This window comes from Crinia signifera, chromosome 8 (assembly GCF_055691185.1).
Source record: "Crinia signifera chromosome 8, ASM5569118v1, whole genome shotgun sequence".
Classification (NCBI taxonomy): Eukaryota; Metazoa; Chordata; class Amphibia; order Anura; family Myobatrachidae; genus Crinia; species Crinia signifera.
This window is the reverse complement of record NC_139224.1, coordinates 139,283,898-139,301,674: the sequence shown is the minus strand read 5'-3', so window position 1 is coordinate 139,301,674 and position 17,777 is coordinate 139,283,898. Positions and strand designations below refer to the sequence as shown.

At 47.0% G+C, this 17,777-nt stretch overlaps 1 protein-coding gene across 2 annotated transcripts in view; it reads left to right on the top strand.

Moving 5' to 3' along the window:
* BRINP2 (BMP/retinoic acid inducible neural specific 2) overlaps window positions 1-17,777 on the top strand; it is a 258,789-nt gene that overhangs the window by 18,321 nt on the left and 222,691 nt on the right. The window lies entirely within an intron of this gene.

Sequence of the window (17,777 nt, the reverse complement as noted above, 5' to 3'; positions counted from 1 at the left end):
GCAAATTCTCAAATTTTCAAGAAAATTTCAAACACTGATTTTTTTAGGGACCAGTTCAGTTCTGATGTGACTTTGAGGGACTTGTATGTGAGACACCCCCATAAATGATGCCATTTCAAAAACTGCACCCCTCACAGTATTCAAAACAGCATTTTGGAAGTTTGTTAACCCTTTAGGTGTTTCACAGGAATTCAAACAAAGTGTAGGTGAAATTTCAAAATTTCATTTTTTTTGCAGATGAGATGCCTCACATGTGACCAAAAAATACCATTTGGGTGCATGGCAGGACTCAGAAGGGAAGGAGTGATTTTTGGATTTTGCAGCTCAGATTCTGGTGGAATGTTGGTGGGTGCTATGTCGCATTAGCAAGACCCCCCAAGCACCAATACAGTGGAACCCCCCCACAAGTGACCCCATTTTGCAAACTACACCCCTCAGGGAATTCATCTAGGGGTATAGTGTACATTTCAAACCCCCAGGGGTTTCACCAATTTTGATACAACTGGGCAGTGAAAATGAAAAATTACATTTTTTTACACAAAAATGCAGTTCTGGCTCAAAATTTTTCATTTTCAGAAGGTATGAAGGAGAAAAAGCACCCCAAAATCTGTGCCCCAATTTCTCCCGAGTACGGCAATGCCTCACATGTGACCAAAAAATACCATTTGGGTGCATGGCAGGACTCAGAAGGGAAGGAGTGATTTTTGGATTTTGCAGCTCAGATTCTGGTGGAATGTTGGTGGGTGCTATGTCGCATTAGCAAGACCCCCCAAGCACCAATACAGTGGAACCCCCCCACAAGTGACCCCATTTTGCAAACTACACCCCTCAGGGAATTCATCTAGGGGTATAGTGTACATTTCAAACCCCCAGGGGTTTCACCAATTTTGATACAACTGGGCTGTGCAAATGAAAAATTACATTTTTTACACAAAAATGCAGTTCTGGCTCAAAATTTTTCATTTTCACAAGGAATGAAGGAGACAAAGCACCCCAAAATCTGTGCCCCAATTTCTCCCGAGTACGGCAATGCCTCACATGTGACCACAAAATACCATTTGGGTGCATGGCAGGACTCAGAAGGGAAGGAGTGATTTTTGGATTTTGCAGCACAGATTCTGGTGGAATGTTGGTGGGTACTATGTCGCATTAGCAAGACCCCCAAAGCACCAATACAGTGGAAGCCCCCCACAAGTGACCCCATTTTGCAAACTACACCCCTCAGGGAATTCATCTAGGGGTATAGTGTACATTTCAAACCCCCAGGAGTTTCACCAATTTTGATACAACTGGGCAGTGAAAATGAAAAATTACATTTTTTTACACAAAAATGCAGTTCTGGCTCAAAATTTTTCATTTTCAGAAGGTATGAAGGAGAAAAAGCACCCCAAAATCTGTGCCCCAATTTCTCCCGAGTACGGCAATGCCTCATGTGTGACCAAAAAGTGGCAGGACTCAGAAGGGAAGGAGTGATATTTGGATTTTGCAGCACAGATTCTGGTGGAATGTTGGTGGGTGCTATGTCGCATTAGCAAGACCCCCAAAGCACCAATACAGTGGAACCCCCCCACAAGTGACCCCATTTTGCAAACTACACCCCTCAGGGAATTCATCTAGGGGTATAGTGTACATTTCAAACCCCCAGGGGTTTCACCAATTTTGATAGAACTGGGCAGTGAAAATGAAAAATTACATTTTTTTACACAAAAATGCAGTTCTGGCTCAAAATTTTTCATTTTCAGAAGGTATGAAGGAGAAAAAGCACCCCAAAATCTGTGCCCCAAATTCTCCCGAGTATGGCAATGCCTCATATGTGACCAAAAAATACCAGTTGGGTGCATGGCAGGACTCAGAAGGGAAGGAGTGATTTTTGGATTTTGCAGCTCAGATTCTGGTGGAATGAATGGTGGGTGCTATGTGGCATTAGCAAGACCCCCGAAGCACGGTGAAATGATGAACCTAATAATCCATAGATGTGTGGTATATTTTAAAACACTCCTTTATACATAGGCCGGGTTTGTCGGGGCAAGTTTCACAGTGGAAAATAGTTTCCTTTCTTATTCCCTTTTTATAGCAAACTTTGCACCTTTTTTGTGTCCTGCCCTTTCTTGCAGTGGAGGGGATTTCGTTAGGAAAATGCTGCCCTGGTACAATACGGGGGCCAGTACTAGAAGTACTGGGGCCCTCTGCCTGCTGGTTCCCAAATATTAGGCCCTTTATGACTTCCTCTTGAAAGTGCATAAATGTCCCCCTCTGGCTGGTAGAACGGAATAGCACGTAAGCGTTATACAGTGCCATCTGGATGATATACACGGCCAGCTTCTTGTACCAGATTTTTGTTTTCCGCAGGGCACTGTACGGCTTCAGTACCTGATCTTAAAGATCCACTCCGCCCATGTACCTATTGTAATCTAGGATACAATTAGGTTTTGAGGTGTGGGTACTGGTACCTCGTACAGGGATGGAGGTGGTACTGTCTCCATGAATTGTTGTCAGTATAAGGACATCCCTCTTGTCCTTATATTTGACCAACAACATATTTTCGGTGCATATTCCCCTGCTTTCACCCCTTCTCATTACTTGGGCAATGTGCGTTTTTGGGAGGCCTCTTTGGTTCTTGCGCACAGTACCGCAAGCTGCTGTACCTCTTGAACCAAGGGCCTTAAACAGGGGGATGCTAGTGTAAAAGTTATCCACATAGAGGTGATAACCTTTATCCAGGAAGGGGTGCACTAAATCCCAGACAATTTTTCCACTAACACCTACGAGGGAGGGGGGGCACTCTGGCGGTTCAATTCTTGAATCCTTCCCTTTATATACCCTAAACCTGTGGGTGTACCCTGAGGTGCATTCACACAGCTTATACATTTTTATGCCATACCTTGCCCTCTTACTGGGAAGGTACTGGCGGAATTTAACCCTTCCTTTAAAATGTATAAGGGACTCGTCAATACAAATAAATTTTTCAGGGATGTACATCTCTGCAAATTTGGCACTGAAATGATCAATGACCGGCCTGACTTTGAATAGCCGGTCAAAGGTGGGATCATCTCTGGGTGGGCACAGTGTATTATCGGTGTAATGTAAAAATTTAAGGATTATCTCAAAACGAGCCCGAGTCATGGCCATACGGTAAAATGGGGTGCTGTACAGAACATCTGTACTCCAATATTGCCTAATTTCTGGCTTTTTTACTATGCCCATATGTAACACCAGACCCCAAAACGTCATCATCTCTACTGCATCTACAGGGGTCCACCTAGCAAATGATGACGTGGGGTTTTGAGCAATAAACTGCTGGGCATATAAATTACTTTGGTCCACCATTAAATTTATAAAATCATCAGAGAAAAATAATTTGAAAAAGTCAATTTCTCTGAGACCTGCTGAATCAAATTGGATTCCTGGGATGGCCAAAAACTCAGGAACCTGGGGCTCAAAATTGTCTGGTGGTGGGGTCCATACGGGATCAATCATTTGGGGGGGGTCTCAGCTGCTCTACGGGGGCGTCTTTGAGGGGGTCCCTCATCAGCAGAGGAGGAAGAGGAGCTTAAGGCGAATCCTTCAAATTCCCCGCTTGCATCACTGGCTGTGTCAGAGTCAGAGTCAGAGGCAAGCATGGCATATGCCTCCTCCGCTGAATACATTCTTCTGGATGATTGGGATGACATTTGGGATGACATTTGGGATGCCATTTTTATTTTTGTGTTTCTGTAAGTGTAATGTTTCAACACGTGTATAGTGTAGGGGGGGTACAAACTTTATTTCAACACGGGGGGTATGTAGTGTGTAGTGTGTATGTAGTGCAGAAAAAAAAATACTTTATACAGGAATTTGATCCCAATTAAAAAAAAAAAAAATTGAAGGGGTTAAAAAAAAAAAAAAAGGTCCTGCGCCAAAAATTGAGCACAGATGTTGGTCAGTAACGTCCGTCACTGAACAGCGCTCAAAGGCAACAGGACACCCACAAAAACAACGTGGGTGTAAAAACAAAAAAAAAAACAATAAAAAAAAAACTGCAGAAAAAAAATGATATCAACCTGTGCCAAAAATGCTGTTCAGTGATTGTACGTCACTGATCAGCGGCCACAGGACACCCATAAAAGCAACGTGGGTGTAAAAACAATTAAAAAAAAAATTCCACAGCACTCTCCAAAAAAAAAAAACAATTTAAAACAACTGCAGAAAAAAAAATGATATCAACCCTGTGCCAAAAATGCTGTTCAGTGATTGTACGTCACTGATCAGCGCTCAGCGGCCACAGGACACCCACACAAGCAACGTGGGTGTAAAAACAAAACCCCACTGCACTCTCCAAAAAAAAAAACTGCAGATCAGTGATGCAGTGATGCACCACTGATTAGCAGTGAGGGGCAGCAGACACACAACCTGACAGGGTATATATATATAAAAAAAAAACCCTGGACCCCCAAAAAGTTGCTGATTAATTAATTTAAACTGACCAGCACAAAAGGGGGGGCAGCAGGGGGGGCAGCAGTCAGTTGCACACGCAGCACAACCTTTGGTGCAACTGACAGGTATATATATATATATAAAAAAAAAAACCTGGACCCCCAAAAAGTTGCTGATCACCTCAGATATAGTGATCAGCACAAAAGGGGGTGCAGCAGACACAAAATATAGCACTCTCTATCACTCTCTATCACTCTCTGTCACTATCTGTCCCTATCTCTCACGATCTGTGACTCTATGACACTGCAGCAGCAGCACACACAGAAGTCACAAGATCCAGGAAGTATCCAGCTGCTGGCAGCACGCTACCAGCGGTGATCAGCGGTGATCAGGTAAGTTTCAGGCAAGGATCAGGTATGTATCACGACAGATTGGCACGGTGACCGCTCTGCACGCAATTCCAGACCGGAATGGCGTCTGCAGTGCAGTCACCGTTAGTTTAAATCACGCGCCTTGGCTGTGATTGGTCCGTGGGTCCCACGGACCAATCACAGCCTTGGGGGCAGGTGGGGTGAGGTGTCGTCGTCACCGATGACCCCCTCATGCCCCCTGACGCCCGGCGGTGATTGACACCTGTGTTACCGAGCGTCTGATTCGCCGGTAACACAGGAAAACGCTGTGAATGGCTGTTCACACTGAACAGCCAATCACAGCGATCGCCGACGGGGGGGGCGGCATCGCAGCCCCCCCTGGGCATGCAGGGACATGTCTGCTGTCAGGGACAGCAGACATCGTCCCTCTGTCCCCGCGTCTATAGACGCGGGGACAGTTTAAAGTCATGACGTATATATACGTCATGTGTCGGGAAGTACATCCCGGCCATGACGTATATATACGTCAAATGTCGGGAAGGGGTTAATATAACAGCCGGGGTGAGGTGGAGGCGCGGCAGAGGAGAGGGAGTGATGAACTCAGCAATGCTGCCCGGCGCTAAACCCTGGCAATCCCGAGAATTTTTCGGGCTTGCCAGTCTCAGCATTAAGGCATAGCCCGGAAAATTCTCAGGATTACCAGTGAAGGGGTTAATCCTTCCTCAACAAATGTTCTATAGATAATAATTGTATTCTCGGGATTACCTACTGTACCTGGGACTTTATACTATGTCAGTGGTTCCCAAACTGTGTGCCGTTGCTCCCAGGTGGGTGATCTAGGACCAGTTCAAATTATTTATGGTTTAATTATTTATGGGCAAAACCAGTTCTGGTGGTTGCCAATCATAAAATATGTGTACAAACAAGCAAATCCTGCCCTTTACACCATAACTGAACCTAAGAATCGCATATAAACCCAATCTATTTAATGTTATAGGTATTCTGGTTTTTTTTTGTTGTTGTTTTTTTTTTTTTGGCCTAGGGGTGCCGTGAAAAAATTCTGGATTTGCTTGTAGGGTGCCGTGATTCAAAAAAGATTGGGAACCCCTGACTTATACAGTAAAAATGGTACTTGTGTAGTTTCACGGTGCCAGCATGGCCGCGCACTACTTCCGGGTTTATTCTAAAATAAACTCCATGCCAACGTGGATAGTTCATACCTGCACTATCCACGTTGGCATGGAGTTGATTTTAGATAGTGTGGCGAGCGTAGCAGGCCACCGAGCCCGTAGCGTGGGCGAGCGCAGGGGACACAGACGCGCGGCCATGCTGGCGCCGTGAAACTACACAAGTACCGTTAAAAATTCACCCCTTTCAACTCTGGGCGCCGTAGCAGCTGCACCCCTTGCACCTATGGTGATTACGCCCTTGCTTTGAATGGCATATTCTTAGCTCCTTCTCTAGATTCAATGTCTTGTGCCATTTCACTGCACTGCAAAAACAACAGGTAGCTGTATCATCACGTATAATCCCCCGGTGTTCTCTATAACTATACATTTCTGTGGTAGAAACCTGGAGTTAATAGAGCAAAAGATATAATCCCCAAGTGAGGCCTGACTGCTGTACAATGTCCTTGTATGAGCACGGTCCCCATACAGACAGTTATTAAGGGGGAAATTTACCAATATGAAAAACCTAGTTTTTCGTATTGGTTGTTTCCCTACGACTGCATACGACTGTTTAAGTCGTATGCAAAGTCGTGTTCCGGAGGGGGATTTACAAAGCAGTCAGATACGACTGCTTTGTAACCCTCCGATGGTGTAATGATTCGTATTAGCGGCCGTATATACGGCCGCTAATACGAATTATTTCTAGCAGTCTGCACGGATCAAGTCAGATCCGTGCAGGCTGCAAGGTGTAAAAAAAAATAGAAAAATAAATAAATAAAAAAAAAAACGGCGTGGGGTCCCCCCCACAGCCGAAACCAGCACCAGGCTGAAGGAGCCGGGGCCGGTAATTAAAAATCAGGGAGCCCGACAAATAGGGGTTCCCCGATTTTTAACAACCAGCCCCAGGCTCCAGGTCCGGGGCTGGTTCCCAAAATACGGGGGACAAAATGAGTAGGGGTCCCCCGTATTTTAAGAACCAGCCCCAGGCACAACCAGCCGGCAGGGTAATGTCACAGCCGGGGGACACTTATAATATAAGGTCCCGCGGCCAAAACATTCTCCCTACCGACCAGTCAGCCTGGCCAGGGGCCCTGGGGGAGTGGGGACCCCCCCAATAAAGGGGTCCCCCCCCTCCAGGACTTACCTGACCAGGCTGAAGCCTGGTGCTGTCCCCGGTGACCCTGGAGCGGTGGTCACCGGGCTGATGGTATTGTGTAAAAAATAGATAAACCATTGTTTTTTACTGTGGCACTACAAGTGCCAGCAAGCCTCCCCAGCAAGCTGGGACTTGGAGAACCACAAGTCCCAGCCTGCTGGGCATTAAAGGGCCCGCTGGCACTTGTAGTTCTACAGTTAAAAAAATAGTGCACAAAACACACTGACACACTTTTAAAATAAAACTTTATTACACACAAAGCCCACACATACTGATACTTACCTATCTTCTTCCCATAGGTCGCCCTGATGTCCTGTGTCGTCTTCGGGATCCATGTCGACGTCCTTCTTCATGTCGACGTCGCTGTCGGCGATGGTGTCCCCGTCCGGATCCGAAGAAATCCATTTGGGAAGCTGTGGAAGGAAACCATACTCACCTGTCCCAGCGCGACGTAGTCCAGGTAAGGGTCTTTGCAAAAAAACAAACCGACAGCCCCGAAACCAAACCGGACACGACGGAGACACACGGTGTGTTTACATCGTGCGGCTCCGCCTCCCGAATGCCGCTATTGGCCGCCTTGCGGCCTAGCGGCCAATCAGGAGCCGCTAGGCCGCAAGGCGGCCAATAGCGGCATTCGGGAGGCGGAGCCGCACGATGTAAATAAACACACGTGCGTCTCCGTCAGAGTCCGGTTTGGTTTCGGGGCTGTCGGTTTGTTTTTTTGCAAAGACCCTTACCTGGACTACGTCGCGCTGGGACAGGTGAGTATGGTTTCCTTCCACAGCTTCCCAAATGGATTTCTTCGGATCCGGACGGGGACACCATCGCCGACAGCGACGTCGACATGAAGAAGGACGTCGACATGGATCCCGAAGACGACACAGGACATCAGGGCGACCTATGGGAAGAAGATAGGTAAGTATCAGTATGTGTGGGCTTTGTGTGTAATAAAGTTTTATTTTAAAAGTGTGTCAGTGTGTTTTGTGCACTATTTTTTTAACTGTAGAACTACAAGTGCCAGCGGGCCCTTTAATGCCCAGCAGGCTGGGACTTGTGGTTCTCCAAGTCCCAGCTTGCTGGGGAGGCTTGCTGGCACTTGTAGTGCCACAGTAAAAAACAATGGTTTATCTATTTTTTACACAATACCATCAGCCCGGTGACCACCGCTCCAGGGTCACCGGGGACAGCACCAGGCTTCAGCCTGGTCAGGTAAGTCCTGGAGGGGGGGGACCCCTTTATTGGGGGGGTCCCCACTCCCCCAGGGCCCCTGGCCAGGCTGACTGGTCGGTAGGGAGAATGTTTTGGCCGCGGGACCTTATATTATAAGTGTCCCCCGGCTGTGACATTACCCTGCCGGCTGGTTGTGCCTGGGGCTGGTTCTTAAAATACGGGGGACCCCTACTCATTTTGTCCCCCGTATTTTGGGAACCAGCCCCGGACCTGGAGCCTGGGGCTGGTTGTTAAAAATCGGGGAACCCCTATTTGTCGGGCTCCCTGATTTTTAATTACCGGCCCCGGCTCCTTCAGCCTGGTGCTGGTTTCGGCTGTGGGGGGGACCCCACGCCGTTTTTTTTTTTAATTTATTTATTTTTTCTATTTTTTTACACTGCAGCCTGCACGGATCTGACTGATCCGTGCAGGCTAAAACGCAAATAGAACAGGAAAATGGTGTTCTATTTTCCTGTCGTATTTGCGTGGGTGTTTCACACCACTAAGCAGCCGTATTGTCAGTACGGCTGCTTAGTAAATCAGAAACCACCATTCTTTTGAATGGTGATTTCTGTCGTATCCTATCGATGGTGTAGACATTCGTATTTGTAACTACAAATACGAATGTTCCATCTTTAGGACTACGAATTGTTGTATTTTTGGGATTGTAAATCCCGAAAATACAAATTCGTAAAAAAAAGGTGTATTTCTCCCTACGAATACACCTTTTTTCTACGAATCCATTTTGGTAAATGTCCCCCTATATATCTTTCAGCATGGCTTGTGTCATACACAAGAGGTTAGCACCTTGCAGGAGCACAAGGCTGGGAAGGGAGCACAGGCAAATATTGTATCATTCTCATTCATAAGTCTTTCAGTGGTTTACAATGCAATAGGTTGCTGACCTCTATGTTGCTAGAAAAGCACATTCCTATTCAAAAAAATATTAAGGCAGCAATATTTAAAAAAAATAAATAGATAATACGATATATACTAGCCTACAGTATCTCTACATAGTACAGGGGTTCCCAATATTTTTTTAATCAGGGCACCCCTAGAGTATCAGAATTTTTTCACGGCACCCCTAGGCCAAAAAAAGAAAAGCAGAATAAATATAACATTAAGTACATTGGGTTTCCATGAGGTCAGTTATGTGGTAAAGGGCATTGGGGCAGATGTCTTAAGCCTTAACAAAAGATACATGCAAGGGTGATAAGGAGAGATAAACGTCCAGCCAATCAGCTCCTTACTGACTTTTTTCAAACACAGCCTGTGAAATGGCAGTTAGCAGGTAATGGGGGGGGGGGGGGGTTTGAAGTGAATTGCGCTGCTGGATTCCACAATAATATTTTAGGACACACTTAACTTGGCTGAATAAAATGAATAATGGACACACACTGTTGCTTTTTTTCAAATTTTATATAAAGAAATATAGTACATATAAATACATTTTATATTACATAAAAAACACAAAATTAAAAAATCAGAATATGTAAAATTGTGAATTGGGATCCCAATATTGTATGTTATAACTCAGTAGAATTCCGCAATGTCAATTAGTCGACCGAATAAGGCAGATAGTATTATGCAATGCCCGATAAATTAGAGCGGGGAGATTCCAGATTGTGCACACATAAATGTATTTTGTGTAGACTGACCGATAAAGTTTATATTGTAGAGATTTACTTATAATCACAGGTTTGATACTTTATGCTCACCCCTTTGAACAGCACTCTGTCCGTGCTTCAGCAGATGTCTCCAGCGAGCGGTCCCGGTTGTTGATTGGGATATGGCTCTTACCAGATGTAGCTCTCACTCCTCTCGGCAGCAAGCCGGTATACCTGCCTGTAGTCAGTGACGGATCCACCGTCCTGACAACGGCGGCATAAGGAGTGGATTCAGCGGTGAAAGGAGTTGCTCTGCTCTGAGGTGTACCTGGTGACAATCACTTGTTGTAGCGTGGCGAGCGGTTCGTGTAGATGGCTGATTGCCGGCAGCAAAGATGGGAGCCGCACTTCAGCTGGGGGTAAGGTTGAGGGTCAGCGGGAGACCAGACGGGGAATCTGTGCCAAATCCGTCCCGGTCAGTGTGAGGCAAGAAGCTGCTGATTGCCGGCAGCGTGGGACAAGCTGCACTTCAGCTAATGCTCGGGCTGGAGGTGTACTGAGCGGGTCTCCAATTCAAAGTGCAATGATGACGTGATTGGCTGGATGTTTATCTCTCCTTATCACCCTTGGATTTATCTCTTGTTAAATTTTAATACATCTGCCCCATTGTTTGCTTCTGTTTGTACACATTTTATGATTGGCAGCAGTGGCGTAACTAAGCCTCCGCAGCCCCCGCCGTGGCGGGGAGGCGCAGAGTAACTATGGGCGCCGGGGGGGCTGCGGTGCTATAGTTACCCGCTGCGCTGCTGCCCGACCGCATCTGTGGTCACTGTCCCGTCACTCGCTCCCGGCGCCGGCTCCTGCTGATAATGAAAAGTGACACTTAGAAAATGGCTGCCCCCGTATTGCAGACAGTTTTGGCAGCCATTTTCTAAGAGTCACTTTTCATTATCAGCAGGAGCCGGCGCCGGGAGCGAGTGACAGATGCGGCCGGGCAGCAGCGCAGCGGATACTGGAGCAGCGCAGCGGTGACTGAGGGAGACTGGATAGGGCTCTGTCAGGTAAGGGTATGGGGGGGGGGCGCCGAAAAAGTTTGGCGGGGGGGCGCAAAATATATAGTTACGCCACTGATTGGCAGCCACCAGCACTTGTTTTGCCCATAAATTATAAACCATAAATAATTTGAATTGGTCCTGGACCACCAACCCGGGGCACCCCTGCAAGTGTCCCGAGGCACCACAGGGAGCCAGGGCACACAGTTTGGGAACCACTGCACTAAGCACATCTAATTCAGCTGAAAAATAAGGGAAAAAACCCCCAGAAGCAGCAGATTTTTGTCCTGGGTAATATTCTGAAGATCTGATACTGTATCAAAGTAATAATTGCCAAATCGTAGATAGAATTGTGAGGGAGTCTTCACTACATTTGGACATGTCATTATTAAGCTAGTCATAAGAAAAGCATCAATAATTATAGTGTTGTTACAGTATTCACCTTACAATAAATTTGAGGTCCTGCAGAAGCTGTATCTTGCATAGACAAAAAAGCAAAAGATGTTGAGTTGGGCAAGGTTAAAAATAATTCCAATCAATATGGGTAATCAGGGCCGGTGCAAGGTTTCTCAGCACCCTAGGCAAATATTCTGCAAGCCGCCCCGCCCCCCCCCCCCCCCCCCTTCAAAAAACACACCTTCAATACATAGCTGCCCAGGACATCACCGTTGCCACCAGCAACCCTCCCATTCCTGAACACTGCCACTACAGACAGCACACACCACGTTCCTACTAATGCCTCCGCAGACATCCCTACCAGCACCCCCTTCCCCCAAACACTGCTCCTGCCAATAGCACCCTAGCCTGGACAAGTGCACATTACTGCAGACAGCACCGCCGACAGACTGTCTGTCGGCGGTGCTGTCTGCGGTGATGTGCATTGTCCAGGCTAGGGTGCTATTGGTAGGAGCAGTGTTTAGTACAGGGGGTAGCCTGTGGTAAGGGGGGTTGGAGCTGTGAAGGGGAGGCAGTAGAGGGTAGCCTGTGTGGGGGATGGTGGGGGGATCGCTGGTGCCACAAATGGGGGAAGGGGGTGGTTTGGAGTTTTGAGGGTAGAGAGAGCATGAGGGGGTAACCTGTGGGGTGGCTGTGTGGGGGAGGGGGGGTTCCATGAATGGGGGGGTTGGAGCTGTAAGGGGAGAGAGAGAGAGAACATGAGGGGGGTAGACTGTGTGGGGGAGGGGGGGGGGGGGGTCGCGGGTGCCGCAAATGGGGGAGGGGGGGTTGAGGTTGTGAGGAGAGAGCATGAGGGGGGTAGCCTGTGTGGGGGAGAGGGTAGCTTGTGTGGGGGAGGGGGGGTCGCGGGTGCCGCGAATGGGGGGAGGGGCGGGCATCCACTGGAGATTGATGAGGATTGCTGCCAGGGCCTGGTGGCTGACGACCAGCCAGGGATGGGGGCAGCAAGTTTAACATGGGCAGGCTCGAGCGGGGTGAGGGAGGGCACGAATGACTCACCGAATAGCTGAGTAAGTGCTTGAAGTTGGCAGATGTAGCTTCGCTTCCTTCCTCCGGCTCTCCTCTGCGTAGCTTTCCTGCTGCTGGCCTGCTGCTTCTCCTGCAGCTCACTACCGCCCTCCAGTGGCCCTAGGCAAATGCCTAAACCTGCCTAGTGGTGGCGCCGGCCCTGTGGGTAATATCAACATGGGAGATTAAAGACACTTTTACTATAATTATTACATACTTGCCTACATTTGAAAACTAGTTTCAGGGAGATTATGGTTGGTAGTACAATTTTGCTCAGCGCCCCATTGAGGGGGCGTGTCATGCTCCACCCGAAGGGTGTGTCTAGTTCCATATATGGAGAGATTGTGAAAAGAGATTGTGAATGTGGCACCCAGGAGTGTGGGTGTGTAATTTAAAGTGATTTACAGTATATCCAAATGTAGATGAGCCCAAAGTAGTCAGTAAGAGATACCATACTTGGTGAAGTGCTGGGAAATGGTGCTGATGAATCAATGTAAATGTATCTATCTCTCATTCCCTTTTTCTCTAAAAATGTAACAGTGTAATGTGGGCTTGGTGACATGAGGGAGATTGCTAGACTAATGAGGGAGAGAGGGAGATTGCTGCTATTTCAGGGAGTCTCCTGCAGAATGCAGGAGGGCAGGCAATTATGAATTATTATTAACAGTAGAGGTCAAAGTGGGGAGTAGAGTAGCAGTAGAGGTCAAAGTTCCATCTTCAATAGAACTCCCATCTTTATTTTCTAAGCTGAGAGTTCTATTGAAGATGCGATGTTGCTATTGGCAACCAATCTATCATCTCCTAGAAGGTGCTTAATTCATAATAATTACATTTTGATTGGTTGCTGTGGGCAACATCCCACCTTCAATAGATCTCCCATCTTAGTAAATAAATCCACTTGTGTTCAACAGAGCTCTTCAATTGTTGGTCAGTTCACAAAGGAATATAGTGGGGCCCATTATTTCTGCTGGCCCCCTGTCTGAAACGTGTGTGTGTGTGTGACCAAGGACATTGTGTGCATACACACTTGCTGATGATGGGTGCCATGCATGGGTGGCATGGAATTCCAGCACATGGCCCTCACTAGCGATGTCTCCCGTCGTCCGATGGAGGATGTCGTTGATGACACGCAGGAGCACGCATCTTGAGTGACATCAAGCGTACACACTAGATGTTATTCTGATTCTGTTGTTTTCCGACCCATCGGAATCTGCAAAATTGTTACATATAACAAGTATGTACACAGCTTACAGTAACTGTATAATGCCTATTACACTTCATTGTTTACTATATTTTTCCATAAATCATGCTTCTGACATGAGAAAGTCTCAATCAATCTTAAATATGATCTCATTATTTCCCTGGGTGAAATGTAATAGGATGAGAGATTCAAAAAGTGAGAGATTTGGGAAGAAATCTCCAGTTTTTTTTAAAGCGGCAATCTGGTTTTGCAGTGTAAATGATTGCCACTTTAAAAAAACTGGAGATTTCTTCCCAAATCTCTCACTTTCTAAATCTCTCATCCTGTTACATGTCCCCCCGTGTTAGAAGCTCTACTGTTTGTACCACCTGCATTTTATGCATCCATTAAAAATGAATGCACAAAAAAAAATAGCTACGGTTACGGTATAAATGGTAGACAATGTCTAGGTCAGTGGTTCTCAAAATCAGTCCTCAGGACCCCACACAGCTCACGTTTTCCAGGTCACCCGGCAGGTGCACAGGTGTATTCATTACTCACGGACACATTTGAAAAGATCCACAGGTGGAGCTAATTATTTCACTTGTGATTCTGTGAGGAGACCTGCAAAACATGCACTGTGTGGGGGTCCTGAGGACTGAGTTTGAGAACCTGTGGTCTAGGTCGACAGTCACTAGATCAACCACTTGAAATGGTCGGCATACCCAATGTCGACATTGCCAAACGGTCGACACAGGCTCATGGTCGACATAGACGTGGTCGACATGAATAATTTTTTTTAGTGTCCTTGTCCTCATATTTCGGCATGGACACCGTATAAGTGTATTGCTTTGCTCGCCATGCTTCGGGCACGGTGCCTCGGCACAATATTAGGTACTGCTTTCCTAGCACGGCGCCCACGATCTAGATTGTATGTGTGGGGCTGATATCTCAAGCATCTCATGCATCTTATGTGTTTCTGCGGCATAAGATGCATGAGATGATGCAATCAATGCGATCGACGAGATTTTTACATTGGAATCAATGTAAAAAGGCCCCAAAACCCCAATTTTAATTGCTAACCCCCCTCATGGGTGAAATGGCCCCCCCATTGTTAACGCCACCCCACTATTGACGCCAACCCGAAGCGTGGCGAGCGCAGCGAGCCCGCGAGGGGTGGCGGTACGCGTCCTCTGACCTTTTCATACCCCCACTATCCACGTCGGCGTGGAGATGATTTTATATAGTGTGGCGAGCGCAGCAAGCCCCGCGAGGGGCCACAGAATACATGTAAAGTAGTCCGTGTCCGCTCGCCACACTATATAAAGTCAACTCCACGCCGACGTGGATAGTGGGGGTATGAAAAGGTCGGAGGACGCGTACCGCCGCCCCTCGCGGGCTCGCTGCGCTCGCCACGCTTCAGGTTGGTGTTGATAGTGCTGGTGGCGTTAACAATGGGTATTGGGGGCTCACGATTTTTTATCTCATGGATCTCATGGATCTCATGCATCTTATGGATGCATAAGATCCATGAGATTAAAAAATCGGGTCCATCGCGTTGATTGTATGCCTTAAGTACCTTAAACTTAAGGCATACAATCAATGAGACGGGCGCCGTGCTAGGAAAGCAGTACCCAATATTATAGTAAAATATGAAAAAACACCTTTAAAAAAAACAAAACCTTATTCATGTTTGACCATGTCTATGTCAACCATAAGCTTGTGTCGACCTTTTGTTAATGTTGACCTCTGTTATGTCGACCATTTTAAGGTGTCGACCTAGTCACCGTCGACCATTAGTGGTCGCCCTAGACATTGTCTACCCAGTGAGTGCTTAGCTGGAAAACATGATACTGTATCTAACACGGGAATGAGGAGTTTTCAGTGTAACTTGGAACAGTAAATCTTGTGTCTCAAGAGAGAGTCGGTGATCTAGGCCCCATCACTAAATTGGAATGATAGAACTGGATAAGAGGATGCAGGTTCCTCTAACCAGAATTGACAGCTACTGTACGTAAGTTCCAGTAATCAATCAGTTGATGTCCTAGTAAGAATCTGCATAATACTGTACATTTATTATGGCACACAGGCACCACAGCACATGGGACACTGGCTGAAATCCAGCAGATGTAGCAGCTGTTGTGTACTGCTTAAGCCTGTTGATACCTTAATTAATCACTTGTATTGTCTGGTGTGTCTTACAGCAGATGCTTCAGTCTGCAATGTCAGCCTCCAATCCATTCGCATAGGATCGGGGGGTGGAGATTGCAGGGGCTGCACGCAAGATTTATCGCTGGGATTCCATACGATACATCATATGCAAAAGAATCACATATGATGTATCCAGGCTTGCCTACCCTCCCAGAATTGCCGGGAGGCTCCAGAAAATTGGGTCCCCCTCCCGCCCCCCCCCCCCCGGGAAGGTCGGCAATCCTCCAGCTTTTGCCTGGCAGCCCCTGCACCCCCCTTTCTTACCGCAATAATTACAGTTCTTTCACGGGTCCGTGGCAAGGGGCGGGACTAAAATGACACAAATCGCGGCATTTCGCGTAATTTTAGCCTGGATTGGGGGCGGGGCTTTCAGTCATCAGCCTGACCTGAAGATCCGGCTGTCCTCTCCGGGAGAAGCCTGGATTGGGGGCGGAGCTTTCAGTCATCAGCCTGACCTGAAGTCCGGCTGTCCTCTGCGGGCTTCTCCCGGAGAGGCTTCTCGAAAAGTTGGCAAGTATGGATGTATCGTGTGTGATCTAGTCACATTATTGTATGCAACTGCTCCTCTCAGAGAAGCAGCTTAGTGTAATGGGGGTCTAGACTGAAGAAGCAGCGTAGTGTAATGGGGGTCTAGACTGAAGAAGCAGCATAGTGTAATGGGGGTCTAGACTGAAGAGGCAGCGTAGTGTAATGGGGGTCTAGACTGAAGAGGCAGCGTAGTGTAATGGGGGTCTAGACTGAAGAGGCAGCGTAGTGTAATGGGGGTCTAGACTGAAGAGGCAGCGTAGTGTAATGGGGGTCTAGACTGAAGAGGCAGCGTAGTGTAATGGGGGTCTAGACTGAAGAGGCAGCGTAGTGTAATGGGGGTCTAGACTGAAGAGGCAGCGTAGTGTAATGGGGGTCTAGACTGAAGAGGCAGCGTAGTGTAATGGGGGTCTAGACTGAAGAGGCAGCGTAGTGTAATGGGGGTCTAGACTGAAGAGGCAGCGTAGTGTAATGGGGGTCTAGACTGAAGAGGCAGCGTAGTGTAATGGGGGTCTAGACTGAAGAGGCAGCGTAGTGTAATGGGGGTCTAGACTGAAGAAGCAGAGTAGTGTAATGGGGGTCTAGACTGAAGAAGCAGCGTAGTGTAATGGGGGTCTAGACTGAAGAGGCAGCGTAGTGTAATGGGGGTCTAGACTGAAGAGGCAGCGTAGTGTAATGGGGGTCTAGACTGAAGAGGCAGCGTAGTGTAATGGGGGTCTAGACTGAAGAAGCAGCGTAGTGTAATGGGGGTCTAGACTGACTTTTATTTGCGAATGGTGAAAAAAAATCATTCCGTGCTTACCATTTTTCACCCGCATGCGAATGGACTCGCACGCCGACAGAGACATTTGCGTAGCGGCGGGTGTTCGCTTGCCCGGCAATTGGCGTTTACACTCTCACTAAGCAGCAAATGTACGCTGCTTAGAGAGTGGACATGAATCAGACCCTTAATGGGACTACAAATGTACTGATGGTAAAATAGAGAATTTATCCATTTAAAGGTCCGTCTGCGATGTGCAAATGATTGCTTCAACCTCTTAATGGATTTCAACAGGAAAATAAAAACAAAACACTCCGTATTCAAGTGTTTTTCTTATAAAGTAATAGTAGCATTCTCTATACTTAATATCAATGTCATTGAAAGATGCTGGATCTACATGTAAATTGATTTTTCCTGCCCTTTCATGAAATTGTCTAATTATGTGATACGGCGCATAGACAAAGGGATAAGGGCAGCAACACCAGATGAAATAGGAGATCTCACACACAGAATTATGGCCTATGAAACAGTGACAATTTTTTATATACAGTAGTTTATATTTCAATTGTATTGTTCGCGAAATGAAAACTGATAAGCATTGATATAAGATATACCTTCAAAAGGGATGCGGTCATCTATTAGAATAAACTTAGGTCTACA